The following is a 15,251-nucleotide window of genomic DNA, read 5'->3' as shown; positions in this document are numbered from 1 at the left end:
CTGGAAAAGCAAAATGCTTATTTCCCATTTAGCCATGTGTTAGCTTAGCGCCAACAGCGTATGATAGCTGCTTTCAGGAGCCAAGAGCTCAGTCGTAATGCTTCCCGGACCCACCACAGCCCTTCTAAAGCTAATCACGATAATTAAATGTCTGAACAGCGACAGATTAAAATGATGCTAACCTCAAGCACATGCTAACACCTTAACTATGAAGTAGGAACTGTCTGTGTGTGGGTTTGAGAAGTGGGTTATTTCCTGGATTTATGTGTAAAACTATGTGGTGTTGCATCAAAAGCGGAGTGGAGTGTTTTTAGCATCTGTGAGCGGTTGTTAGCATGTGTTTAGACATGTTTATGGGGTCTGCGGCACAGACTGTGATGTCATTTGCTTAAAGGCAGCCGTTTGTTTTAGTCAGGAAGTCAGGAAACTAGTCCAAAGAGACTGAAGCTTTGCTAAATGTTAAATCGGAATTCTGAAAGCTGCCTAAATGCAAAGGATTCTATAGCATTAGCAAAGACCTGGGATGTGAAATACACAAAAGAAAAGAATAAATCTCACACATCAAAGTGACACAGAGATGCTTGTGTATTCAGCATATTCTTGCAAAATACCCTGATATTACAATGGTGTTTTGGGTATGTACAAAGCTAAAAACAAAGCATGTTGACATACTTAGCAAGCATTGTTTAAAAGTATCAGTCTTACTTTGCTTATGGTAAATCCACATATGTGCCATATCAAAAAGATTGTATCAGAAATATATGGTAACAAAAAGGTACAATGGCATTACCATATTTTGTGCACAAATACAAAGCTACTACCATAGCATTTTGACATATTTAGCATGTATCATTTAAATTAATATTGCGCCATTCCACATAAAATACTGTTTTGTGTCAGATGGTAATAATATGGTACTTCGAAATACATCATGGTACACATATTCATGTACTAGAGTATTTACCAAAATCTAAAACTATATGTTTTTGGACATATACCAAGTTAATTTTGTACCATTCTCACACAAATACTGTAAAGGTATCAGATGGTAATACTATGACATGTTGAAATATACCATGGTACTGAAATTCATGTACCATAGTAAAATCATGTTTTTGGACATATGTACCAAAGCAATGTTGTACCATCGTCACAACAATACTGTAGTGGTATCAAACAGTAATACTATGATACCCTGAAATGGTACTGTAATTTATGTACAATGGTATTTGCTAAAAGGTACCATGGCACTACTGTTTTTTGTTTGTTTTTTACATGTACTACAGTAATTCTAAGAATATCATGGTATTTGTTCAAATTATTATAATAGTACCATGGTACATATCCAAAAAACATGGTACTTTTTTGTATCCAACGCATATTTAAAGTACCATGTAAATACTATGGTACACAAATTAGTGCCATGGTAAATTTTAAAGTATTTACAGTACCTGTAGCACTTTTGGTAAACAAGTGTAAACAGGACAGGCATGAGAAATGTGTGTTTATATAAAGAGCCACGGGTCAATGTGGCTGAGTCTCGACCCAGATGAGTCAGATGGAGTGGGGTGCGTGTCCAATCGGATCAGGCTACGCACACCCGGACAGCTGGAGACACACTGAAGACGCACAGCTGTAACGACACCATCAGCCAGCCACGGATTCGAGAACAGATACTGAGCCCGAGGCACCGCGACAGTCAGATAAGGGAGGGGGAGAAAAATACAAACAGAGAGCATTACAAAAGACTGAAAAAGAGAAGGGAAGTGAAACCGTGGAGTTGTGAGGAACAAGAAAATTAGGAAAAGAATATGAATAAAGCAAAAAGGCCAGGAGGAAGTGTTTTTGACTCATTTACATGCTTCTCTTTCATTTAAAGCTGAAGTGTGTAATTTTTTTGGATGTTAAAATGCTTCCTTCTGTCCCAGTTTAATATGCTGAGATGACTTTAAGCAAGACAAAAGTCTGTTGGTTTGAACATCAAGAGCAGCACTGGCTCAACCAATGGTTAGAGCTGGAGGCGGGGCTATTCATTTGTCTGACCAATGGCAGTCAGGGGCGTGTTCAGGTATAAAATTTAAAAATGTGTAACATATCAAATTTGCATTTTGATTACACAGTTTTAACAAACTAATAAACAATGTGATGCATATGTGTTAGACAAAAATTATAGTTTTTGACAAACTAATAAACAATGTGATGCATTATATTTATTCAAAAAATAAAAAAAAATAGATTAGAAACAGCATAAATCTATTGTGAAACGATTAAATTTATTTAGTGAAAAAAAAAAAATCCAGCTAGTTGTTGAACAAGCAACATTTAATTAACTAAAATGTATGTGATTAAAACAAACTGTATTAATGAAAAATATATATAAAACTGATTATTGTGCTTTTAAAAAAACACTGAGTTTATTAGTACTATCACAGAAACCTCACCTGCTTCATTCATATGACTGACAAATATGCATCTCATCTAGTATATTGGTTTAATTCAAGTCTTAAATGTATGCCTAAATACTTTTGAGTGCATATACTACACTGTTTTTCTTTAACAACGTTATAAAGAAAAGGCAGGAAGGAAAAGAGACACTCAGATGCCAGTGCCGTTAAAGAGATCAGGAAGCAAAACAACAAACACGAAAATCAAAGGCCTCGTAGTCTCGGAGCGGCCTCTCTGTCTCTCTGGTTTCATGCACATAACTGGAATTCCTGGACGAGAATCAGCTCTGGAATGTTTCCGCAGAGAGTCCCAGAGCAGCACAAGTCTTCCCCTCCAGCTCCACGAGCCCGCGGCCTGCTGCTAAAGCCGTCAGGGTCACCTCCAAACACACGTCTGGGTCCCCACACATGCTACAGGCACCAGAACCACTACTAGTCTGAAAGTATTGACTCATCTCCCCACATTACAAATGACTGTCATCAGCGTTATCGCATATAAAAGGTCATAACCTCATAGAAAGGGGAGATTAGAGGTCTCATTTCAGAACAATGGTTTCAATTACAGATGGATTGCAGGTCTATTTTATAATTCTAAAAGCAAAAAAGCCAGAAACCTTATTGGCAAAGCCACAACATAAATATTCCTTTTGAAAAGTTACTTTATATATACACATACATGATATATTAGGGCTGGGTATCGTTCAAAAAAAATTTCAATATCGATACCAATACCTTGACTTCGATACCGGTTCCTGAACGATACTTTTTTCGACACCAATTTTATGAAATCCATTTCAACAAAATTACATTACCTCAAAAAAATAAATTAATAAATAAATTTGTAGAGGTTTTTGTCCGCTTTTTCAGGAGACAGACAAGCCTTCTCTTCAATGATGATGTCCTCAGGACTAATGTCCCTATAGGCTACGTTAACACTAGTGTGTTTTTGTTTTAAAACGCATAGCTTAGATGGAATCATTTCTATTCACTTTCCACTGATTTATGCAAACTGATTAGCTGCCTGTTTTTTCTCTTCCGTGATCGCTGTTCTGACACAGAGGAAGCTCATTCGCTGCTCATCTGTCATTCATTTTACGCATTCATAACCTGCCCTCTCTCCGACGACGAACATGCGTTACTGTGCGTTCACACCAGACGCGACTTGCTTGGATAATTATGCCTATTTTGATTTAGTTTGGATATTTTTTATTTTGGGTTTTGGTGGGTTCATTGGAGAGTGGGCTTGTCTTCATTCGCGTGTGAAATTCACTTCACAACAGACGCAAATTCACGTCATTGGAGGGGCTTCTGCCAGTTGAGTTCACGCAGCATTGTGATTTCAACCACCATTTATTTGGATAATTTTCCAAATATTACTGTTATAGTGTCATGTAGTTTTAATAGTATTTCAGGCGAGAATGTAGTTGTTTAAAACTCAAATATGCGGTTTATTTATAAAGACAGCGCCTATTTAAAAATGTGTTTCGCCGATTTCGGAGACGGTCAGCTCCACGTGATCAGCGGGAGCTCAGTGCTCATGTTTATCGATGAGAGCAGTCTCGACTCGGCTAGTCCTTCTCTGACATTTGCCGTTGTTGTTTTGGATTTCTGCCTCAACTCGCTACATCATAATCACGTCACTACTAGAGCAAGCTCCTGATTGGTTAACACGGCATGAATTTTTAGCCAAAGTTCAGATTTTTCAACTCCAGCAATTCACACCCAGTCAAATGCCCGAAGCGCTCCATCCGCGCCGCAGGATGTCTATCGCGTCTTTGCATTGACTTGTATCGAACACGATTCCCAGCCCTACTATATATACACACTCAGACACGTATATTTTTACAGTCTATATATAAAGTTTTCAGATATATAGATAGATAGATTAAAGTTATAAAGTATAATTTATGGAAATGTATATAAAGATATGTGATTTTTTGGTTTTCAGTTTATATTAAATATTACAAATTTAAAAATAATTAAATATTAACAAATATTAAAACAATTTACATAAATGTATATAAAATATATAAATGTATGTTTTATATACATATTTATTTATAATTTATACATGTATAATATGTAAATATTATAATATATTATAAAATGTAAAAATATATACAAATTATAAATAAAATCATACATATTTATACATATAATAATTCATTATTACATACAATACATACAATTATATTTCCAGTATTTTTTATTTGTTTTATATAAAAAAATCTATCTAAAAATATGTAATTTATGCAACATAACCATAAAATACAACATTAAAACATATATATATATATATATTATAGATAGATTTATATATATATATATATATATATATATATATAGATATATATATACACACACACACACACAAAATAAGGTTAAAGTTATTGTATTGATACAGATACTTATGTCAGTGGTTATTTATCTGTGAGAAATTCCAATATTTTCTAATAACAAAATATTCCACCCCGAGCCTGTTGTTTGGGTTTGGTAACACACACATCTGCTGTTGCTTATGTATTTACAAAAATGCAATTTTCCTATTCAGCCTATGGCTTGTTAATAATTTAGCACCAGGCCCATGCAGTTCATAATCATATAAAAACCATATATTAAAAAAAGAGCATTTAAGGATATTCATGCTGGCCTGAGCTGGTCTATTCAATAAGGATGGAAAAACAACAGCGTTCCCATGATACCGCGCCATGCTTTTAAGACATGCTGAAAATACTGTGTGAACCAGTTCTGCTTTTCTTTGAGTGTCTTTCACACTTGAGTCCAAGGAAAGCCACCGTAAAGCCTCGGATTAATGTCTGAAATAAAATATTGCAACCACCTCCTCCTTTGGCAACCGACTCAACTCCTCACAGACTTCTTGCCAGGTTGCCCCTCCTCATTTCCGTCTTTTTCGCTCAGGTTGCCATGACCTTGGTTTCCAGCTGTTTGGCAAATATCTGACCCTTCACTCATGCGTTTTTGGGTCCACCGGGACTCGTCTATTCCTTAATTAACAACCTGGAGAGTTTCCCCCTCCTCAACACCCTAAGAAACCCCACAAACATCGCCCGCATCGCCGCCACATGGAACCCCACATTATGAGAAGTATAGCGTCAGTAATTAAAAGCAATCTCCGTGTGAGGCAAGCGCTTTTGAAGATTGAACAAGACATAACTCAGATCTGTAGAAATGAATTACACCCTTCAGTGCCCAACTGAACTCCTCGCTGGAATAGAAAAAAAAAAACAGAAACAAAGGTGAAGGGAACGCCGATGTCACGCACATCACGGGGATCTATCATTTTGCACTTATCCGTTTGACTGAGATGGGTTCAAGCGTAAAATCTCTCCCCGTGCAAAGATAAATAAAACACGCTTCAGTTCACCTGAGCTTATGAAATAATACCCCAACCCCCCCGTTAGTTAAACTGTGCTGGAAACATTTTGGCAGCCTTAATATAACATCAAACTGTCCGACAAGTCTGATTTTTATTCTGATGATAGGCAGGCCCAGACACATTCTGCGGACACATTTTGGTGCAGTTTTCATTTTTGAAGGCAAATTATGGATAAGAAGTGTACCAACATGGAAATTATTTTCACATAGCGGATAACCGATAAATGGCCAATATTTTACTTACTTAAATAAATAAATACTGAAACAAATCATGTGTACGCTTCATGTAAATTTTGTCATCACAACATAATTATTCCTTTTGAAATACACCACCTATTTCAATAGCAATTAGAATTTTAAAAAGACAAATTAAACAATTTTTACATTTTAAAAAGTCGCTATTAGTTGATAATCGATATGATGCCGATATGTGCATCTCTACAATAAATACTAAACGTGGTAAAATGTATTTGAATTTTAGTAATACAATTTTATGGATTTTTGAAAGCATTTTTAATAACAAGAATAACTTAAGATAATATTAATAAAAAAAAATAAAAAAAAATGATGTAAAGAATTTAAATAATAATTCTATAATCGATAGTGTGTCTAAATATATGCATTTCTATTAATTTAAACATGGTCAAATGTATTAAAGCTGAGACTTACACTCTTGTTGGTAGCTACAGTAAAAGCATTTTTAATAACAAGAATACCTTAAAACAGTATTAATACAAAAATAGTAAATAGCGGGGAAAATTTTAAATAATCAGTCTATAATCAATATGGTGCTGATATGTGCATCCCTACAATTAATTTTGTAGTGAAAATGTGTTAAACCTGAGCACTACTCTCTTATTGGGCACTATGAAATTAGCCAAAATATTTAATCTTTGAACACACAAGGGGAAAAAACTATCTAGATCTGAATGACAGGCGTCAAAGTCTGTGAAAATCTGCAGGGCTTTCTGCACAGTTCTGAAACCTCATTTAAGTTTTGAACTCTTGATTTACGCCACTCAACCCAAGTTTCAAACACAGAAAAGTAACAGCTCGTGCCTAAAAACTTGCTTTCTAATCTAACAAAAGGCCGTGTTTGGAATTGGTGCTGTTCAAGTGGAAGCAGACTGGATTTTCCACTATAATAGTCAAGGACCTGGCAGTTTCCCAGAATGAGGCAAGTCTTAGACTAATTAAGGCTGTCAATGGAGGCTCTCCTTTTATTCACGAACCGGGTTTAATCCCCGCTTGCCCCATTTGCTCCAGAGGGAGCGCCCGCCTGGGTTCAGGCCAAATCTCTATCCATACAGTAGAGCACTTCTTTGGCTTTGACACGGATGCCATCGCTCTGTCTTGAGGGGGAGAGCACTGGCTGTAATGTTATGCCACAGTTTCAGCCCGCACTGAAAGCATGTTATGCTTGTAACGAGACTCTTTGAAGCAAAAGCCGGAGATCTTGTTTTCCTGCTGGCGAAGGTTTTGTGTGCATGTGCAAAAGTCCCTCCCACACATTCCAGTATCTTATTTTCCCTAGAACACTGACTTTTTTTTTTCTATTTTTTGATGCATTTGCTTGATCTGTTTTTTGTTGGGGTAAATGTTTTTTGCCAGTAAGAAGATGGTATGAGGTTTTGAGGAAAAAAGATGGAGGAAGTGAAAGAACAAGAATGGGGAAGAAGACTTTCTTGGTGTAGTCAGCGTACAGAGGTGTATATATATGGCGCTGGAGCAACGTTAAGGCCGTATGCTGCATAAAAATCCCCAGGCGGCACAGATCCGTGGCCAGCTGTTGATTAGCAAGTGTGAGAATGAATGCAATCTCACCTTATGCCCATCATTTCCCATGATGCTGTTGTAATCTGATGTAACTCAGCTCTTAGGGGGATTGGGGGACTTAAAACTACTCACTCGACTTCACACATCATCAAGATGGCATAATAGCCAGATTAAACCAAAGATGAGACCTTTTAGGACTGACTCACATGCCTAAAGACAATGAGCTGCTGACAGCGTAAAATGACAATTAAAAAAAATATAAAAAATTACTATTATGGTTGATACCAATAATAGTAATAATAGCCAATAATTACTTGCATGCTATAAAAATCTATTCTATTGTTTATTTAAAAAATAAAAAAATAAAAATATATTCTAATGTTTATATTTTTACTCATTTTACACATAAAAGATTATTTTGAAATTTGCTATAAAAATGATTACAATTAATAAATGTTAAAATAGCTTGTATACTGCATCAAAATCTCTTCTGAAATTTGCTGCAGAAATATTTAAAAAAATTAATTAAAAATACACAGATTTTTAATAACATTTAATATTATTTTGTCTAAATAAATTAAAAACATAACACTATAACTAGCACTCCAACATTATAAAGTATAATATTAAAATTACACTTTAATTATAACTAAACTATTACTTTATAAAGTAAGATATTAAAAATTGTTCTGAAAATGTCTAAAAAATAATGGCAGATAACAATAAATAAATAAATTAATTAATTAATTAAATGTTAAAAATGTGCTATATATTGTGAAATGTGCTATAGAAATATTAGCCTAAAAAAGTACAAATATACAGAATAATTTCTTATTAATTAAATTATTATTTAAAATTTTGTAAATAATTATTTAAAACAAAACACTAACTGCCATCCCAACATTATAAAGTACAATATGAAAAATGGATACTCATTTTTAGATACGAAATATTACATTTAGCAATGTTATTAAATTATTTGTAATTTTAACATGAAAAAATTGAGGAAATAAGCATGCACAATTAAATATAAAATATATATACTGAAATAAAAAAAACTATATCTGCCGATAACCGATATGGTACAGATATATTGTGCATTCCTAATCAAACATATTGCATGTATAATAGAAACAGGACTCTGTGAAATAAGTTTTATTTTTTCCCAAAGTCCATGTTTTCTATTATAATTGTTCCATTTTAATAGTATAATTAAATTTAAATTAACAAAAAGGAATTTAATCATTTATAAAATGAAATTAACAATAATAATGTCCTTCTAGTGTCTTTATTTATTTAGAGTTGTCTATTTAAATTTTTCTGGATTCTGTGTTTTATGATTTGATGACTTTATCATCAAAAAAATAAAAAATACACCTTGGTAATCACGCATAAATGTGGAGTGGGAGTGTCCAATGAGATTTAGCTGTGGGCAAAACAAAGCATTCAGGTTTACAGTAAACAACATGTCTGTCACTTGCAGCAGTTGGTCAGAAAACCTGGAAGTGTCACAATTTATTCCATCACATCTACTTTACCTATTTATTAGACCATGCGCTGTTAAATTGAAAACTATTAGAAGAATCTAAAGTAGAGGCTTGAGTGTCGCTCTCCGCACTGAAACATCAGGATTGGGTTAAGAAACACTTGCCAAACTTGTTCAGAATATCCGTGCAAGAAGGCCATTTCAGAGCAGCCAGACTCAACACACGGGTACGAGAAAAAGCATCCGACTTTTCCAAGAATCTCCAATATCAGCATGCATTACTTTAAGTGCAGAGCAACCTGACATGTTGAAGGCAACAAAAATGGCCAAAGACGCCCAGACTCAAGCTGGCTACATGAGCACATGCTTTAAAGCCCTTTAATCGGTCAAACCACAGGGGAGAAAAAAAGATGTACGGTGCCATTTCTTCTTTGGCAAACTATTCTGAATGATTCTTTGTTGATAGAAAACCAGGCCCCTCAGAAAAAAGGAAGTCACGGGTGCCGCCGCAGAGGAAAAAAGTGAATGTATGACATTAAACATCACCATCCTGTTTTCCTCCAGGCTAGCATCAGACAAATGCTACTTCTTTATTTAGCTTCTGATAAACACAAGTGCTCCGGCCAAGTGCTTTCGCTGACAGCCCTGCAGGTGATTGTGGGTAATTGATGATTTCTGAGCGGTAAAAAACCCAGGGACCAGTTCGGAAGGTGAATGAAATCATTCAGCTCCGTGCGGAGAGGACATTCATCACGCGTTTTGCAGCTCAGATAAGGGACAGTTGCTCTATTCTAAACGCTCGCAGGACGGCAGATAAGCCCGAGAGCTGTAGGCGGGAACAGGACCTGATTTCACGCCGGCTACGTGGAGTGTGTGTGTGTGTGCAGATGGTGTGTATTTATGAACATGCTGCCTTCCGCTGTTGGGGTTGTTCTTTTCACCACACCGCACCCACCCTCGGCTCCGTTGCCCCCACATGGAGAACGATCCCGGCTAATCTGGACTACATTTGTCGCATTTTTTAAAAGCATTTAATGAGGATAATCCCCAGGGATGTCTCCTCCCTTTCACTGCATAGAAATACAGGAAGAGCCCAATAAAAGACGCAATTTAAAGGCACAACAAGGCGGTACAATGTAAGAGACGCACAACTTCAGAGCTCTGGCTGAAAGGAGCCACTGTGCAGAGACAAACAGCAGGGTTTACACAGTTAAAGACACAGAAAGAGCTTGTCCGGACCTGTTGTACTCTGCACTCAAGCGCACATACGATGCAAGTGAATAATGTGGGGAAGAGCAGAGAATACAGAGTCCTCTGATGTTAGACAAGCACAGTTTAACCCGATACAAACAGAACAGACAACTAGTGGTTGTGAATCACAACACTGTGGACTTAGAAGAGCAGAGCAAAGATTAAGAAACACTATAAACCAGATCCAACCTATTAAAAATCAATCATGTCCAATAAGACAAATCAAGGTCATAACTAGTAGTATTCTAATATTGTGTTATTGTATAATTAATTATTTTATTTAAATATTGATTGAGAAAAAAAATGGTTGTTAATTTGGCATTTTTTTCTTAATTTCACTACAAATATTTGGGAAAAAGACTAGCCATAAATAACTTACCTCAAAACAACTGCAAATTATCACCATGGTATTCGGGACACACAAGAATCGGATACTCGTCAACCAGAAAAGACACTTTATAGTTAATACTAAATTTGAAACTGTTACTAGTAACAAATGCAAAAACTATCATTTGTTGGCGGCAACAATGGAACAGTTACTCACCACTACTGTGATAGTGACTGGATACTAGTCATCATTACTGCAGGATATATGTACGTTTTAACAGCTTTTGTAAACGTTTAAGAAACCATAAAAGTAATATTAGTCCAAGTAGCCTAACTTATTACGAATAGGTTACTAACTGGGCGCGAAAATTGGTAATTTTGGTTGTCTGCTCCCCTCAAAATAAGTCAAAACAAAAGTTAGGTGTCTAAGTAAACTAAGTATTAATTTTTCATACTAGTATATATAGGTTTACATAACATTTCAGTACCACGAAAGTAGATAAGCCTACAAGTTAGTCAGGGTGCTAACCGGGTGACACTTGACGTTCCTATAGCAACAATACGCCGCTCGAGCACTTTCCGTTATCATTATCGGACAGTATATAGACAAAGTAGCCTAAGTAGCTAATCAGTTCAACATATATTTACAAACAAACACAAAACGTCTTCAAGATAGCTGACGGTTAGCTACAAGACATTGGCGTTATTGCGCGAGAACCGACTGCATCCCGAAAACGGTAACGTTAGACCCTCCTAAAAGTCACACACTAGTTCGTACACTGCATACTAGAGTCTGCTGAATACTTACTAGAGAAATTATAAAACATTACCTACTAATATTAAACAAAAGTAAGCTACCAAGGACATAAATAACGATAGTTTCGATTAACGAATGTTAAAACGGCTACCGACCACACATGAACGCAATCGCTACATCATCTCACATGCAACATGCGTCTCAGTCCGGGATACGCGTCCCGTCTGAAACCGAACACAGCCGAGAACTGCTGGAAGGGAGCCTATTAACGCACAATATTCCACGTCAAACACAAACACAGACACAGACACAGACTCTCACCTCGGCAGCGTCCAGACCGCGGATTCCCTTTAGATTGAGAGGAATAGATTCCCGGTGCACGGAAAGTTCACGCGCGGAGGGAGGGTATGTTCAAGAGATCTGAGGTTCAGGGGTTCTGGTTTTCTGTGATTACAGTTAACTATGGCTCCACGCCCAGGTATCTGATCACATGATGCATCCAGGTGTGACTGGAACACACACATACATCTACACACACCTGGAGGTCTGATCGCGCTCGCCTCCTCCTGCCCGGTTACTCGCGAACGGAGGAACGGAGCTGATGTGCGTGTGTGTGTGTGTGTGTCTCCTCCCCTTCCCCGCGCTGAGAGCTTTAAACCACAGAACCAGCGAAGATCTGATGGAGGAGAGAGCTCGATCTTAAAGTGCTTTTAATCTAGTGAAGATTCGTGAAGAGAGCACATCTTCCAAATGCAATGATTACTTTTAAAGCTATAGTCTGGCACTTATAAAAGTACCATCGTATTACTATGTTTTTTTTGCAATGCTGATACTATGTTGTTTTAGACATGTACAATGACAATACCATGTATTTTCAAGATGTGTACCGCCATAATATTTTTTAAGTGCCTTGGAATAGCCTACTATATAAATACCTAATGAAAATAGCACTATGATATATGAAAGTACCATAGTACTTTCATTTCATTTTATAGTACCATAATCATCAACTTACATTTGAATGAAACATCTCTCTACACACAAAAGTGCCATAACCATGAATTACCATAGTATATATAAAAGTACCATAGTGCTTTCTGTAAATAAATATATATCTATCTATCTATCTATCTATCTATCTATCTGGACCATGTTTAATATGAAAGTACCATGATATTACCCTGTGATACCATGGTACCCCTACTGTTAATGCTATGCTATTTCAGCAAAACTCAAACAACTTTCTCCTTTTTGACAGATCAAACTCCATCGAGTGTATCATCTGTCAACAGTTCAAGTCACCTGTGAAAGTGTAACAGAGTCGCATCCATCTCCCCGGAGTGGGACACGGTGTAGTTTATTCCTGTCAGGGGTTGTACAATAAATTATCCTATTTCTGTCACCCTGTGTGGGGAAGCAAAATATGAAGCGTTCAATCAAACACCAGATGTCAAACCCCGATCTCTATATGGGATTCTGTTGTATGGGGCTGTAAATTTGAGAGCTGCTTCTAAATACTGTCCGCCTGAATTCTTGTGCAGGGCCCAAGAGACTCCAAACAGCTTGTTACATGTACTGCATATCCAGATGTCATCTCCAGATCAGTTTCCACGTGAGGGAAGAGAAAAGTAAACCTAGTTAAGTACTATTAAGATCTTTTGCATTATTTTTATTAACGATTAAGCCCCAATTCTCACTACCATAAACAGTCTAGATGTTTTACTTTTAAGTTTTTATATTTTAAAAATTAATAATATAATGTGTCAAATATATAATATAAACATTAATAATATAATATAATGTCAAATATATTAATATTTTATTATATATTATAACAGAAAACTAAATAAAAATATATAATTTATATTTTAGAGAATTATTTTTTTGGATTGTGCATATTTAATATTATTTTAATAATATAAAACAGTGCCTATTACAGAGATTGAGATTACATTTTTTATTATTTATTTATGTTTTTATCTTTTTGCATTACAGTAATGAGAATGTGAGGGATGCGCTTAACTGTGTTGAAAATAATGCCACAGAGCAAAAAAAAAAAGCTAAAATGTATATTTTATATTCATATTTGAATATTATTTAAATAATAAAAAATAATTCCTATTTACAGAGACTTTGCATTACAGTAATGAAAATGGGAAGAAGGATATGATTAACAATCATGAAAATAATGTCACAATGCAAAAAAAATCATATAAAGAATTAGGAGGGATATGCTTAATTGTCACATTTTCTTTGGGCAAAATATTATTTTATACGTCTTTCTTTTGTTGAAATATGTGAAATATGATTTGGACATGTTCTTTACGTTATGTTTTATAAGATCTCTTTATTTTGACTGAATCCTGTAGCTGTACAGAAACAAAGAGGCCGGGTCCTCATTGTCTACAGAGTGTCACTTTTGGTGAGTGATTTATGGTTATGCAAATATGCATGTCTGTGAAGAGAGCAGCCACTGCCCCAAAGACTCATGGGATGAATCAAGAGTGGCAGCCCTGAGTCAGACTTAAAGCTGAGGCAGCTGTACACAAGATGGAAGTGAGAGAGAGAGACAGGGAAATGGAGAGACAGGGAAATGAAAAAGAGAGAGATTGAGTAATGAGATCCGTGCAGAGAAACGGCCTTCACTGGCAACGGTGTGAGTGATGAGTTACAGGCCAGAGCAGACAGACACATGTGCGACTGGATTACTTTAAGTGTGACTGGATTGTTAAACAACACAGTTCTGCACAACAGCAGATCGTGACGCTATAACAAAAATATTTAAGCCAGAGGTTAAATCCAAAAATAATATCTCTTAAAAATAAGGCTAGTTATAGGCAGTTCAAACAAAAAGTTTCATGCTAATATAAACATTATTCATTCAGAACCATGGGCCTAAGTAGGCTACCAAAATGTTAACGTGCTACTGTATTGTTTATGTTTGCATTGAAGTTCATATGGGAAATCAAATATAGAATATTGTACACTAATTTATATTAAGCCATAACCTTCAGCTCAGCTGCTATTTAATTTCGTTAACCATTAAGGACAGCGCTAATGGATGCTGAGAGACTTAAATATGGCCCTGTATGACATGATTGGCTGCACTTTATGTAATGTTTACTGCTGTTTGCTGAAAGTTGTGTATTTATGCACACTTTATTTGATGTTCCTGCCGTTTTGCACTGAATTTCCCTTCGGGGATCAATAAAGTATCTTTTCCATCTGTCTGTGCTTACGTGCGCGCACTCGACGCCGTTAGAGAGCCCTCTACTGCTCACCGTGCGTCCTAAACCTGAAAAAGGCCTTGATTCAATTTAACTACCCATAAAAGAGTGAATCCCTCATCCATCCCTTTTCAAAACCTTGGGACACAAAGTCAATACGGCCTTACTGCAGATTCCGTGTTCATAGCCTGATTCATAATGATTTACTTCCCTGACAGCTGAATTTTCCCTTTATGAAGCTTCAGACTCGATGTGAAGGATCTTGGCGCCTGTAAATCGTTCCAGTCAGGTGGCTTCCCGGGGCCGGTGGAAAGATTGTGTGGCAGATGGAGGCTCTTACACGCAGAAAGGTGGCATAGCGTGAGATCGAGGAGTTGAGAAAAACTCATCACACATTCTTAGGCGGCTTATTTTAGACACGCATATTGCTAAAGCGCTGCATCTGATTCATCACACACCTCTGCTGCTCAGAGACTCCAGTCCCGCTGGAAAATCGAGTTTCGATTGGTACAAACCAAGATCCTTAAGAATGCAGGGGTCTTTCACTCAGGAAATGCATCCCTCTGTACTGTTGTTGATTTTTGTTT

The 15,251-nt window shown here is 36.3% G+C and overlaps 1 long non-coding RNA gene across 2 annotated transcripts in view; it reads right to left on the bottom strand.

Moving 5' to 3' along the window:
• LOC109075544 overlaps nt 1-11,840 on the bottom strand; it is an 80,515-nt gene extending 68,675 nt beyond the window's left edge. For both annotated transcript variants that reach the window (XR_006153583.1, XR_006153584.1), the window contains exon 1: nt 11,759-11,840. This is a non-coding gene — a long non-coding RNA (uncharacterized LOC109075544). The remainder of the gene's footprint in view (nt 1-11,758) is intronic.
• Nucleotides 11,841-15,251: the final 3,411 nt, after the last annotated feature.

Source organism: Cyprinus carpio, chromosome A25, assembly GCF_018340385.1.
Source record: "Cyprinus carpio isolate SPL01 chromosome A25, ASM1834038v1, whole genome shotgun sequence".
Classification (NCBI taxonomy): domain Eukaryota; kingdom Metazoa; phylum Chordata; class Actinopteri; order Cypriniformes; family Cyprinidae; genus Cyprinus; species Cyprinus carpio.
This window is presented reverse-complemented; position numbering and strand designations above follow the sequence as displayed.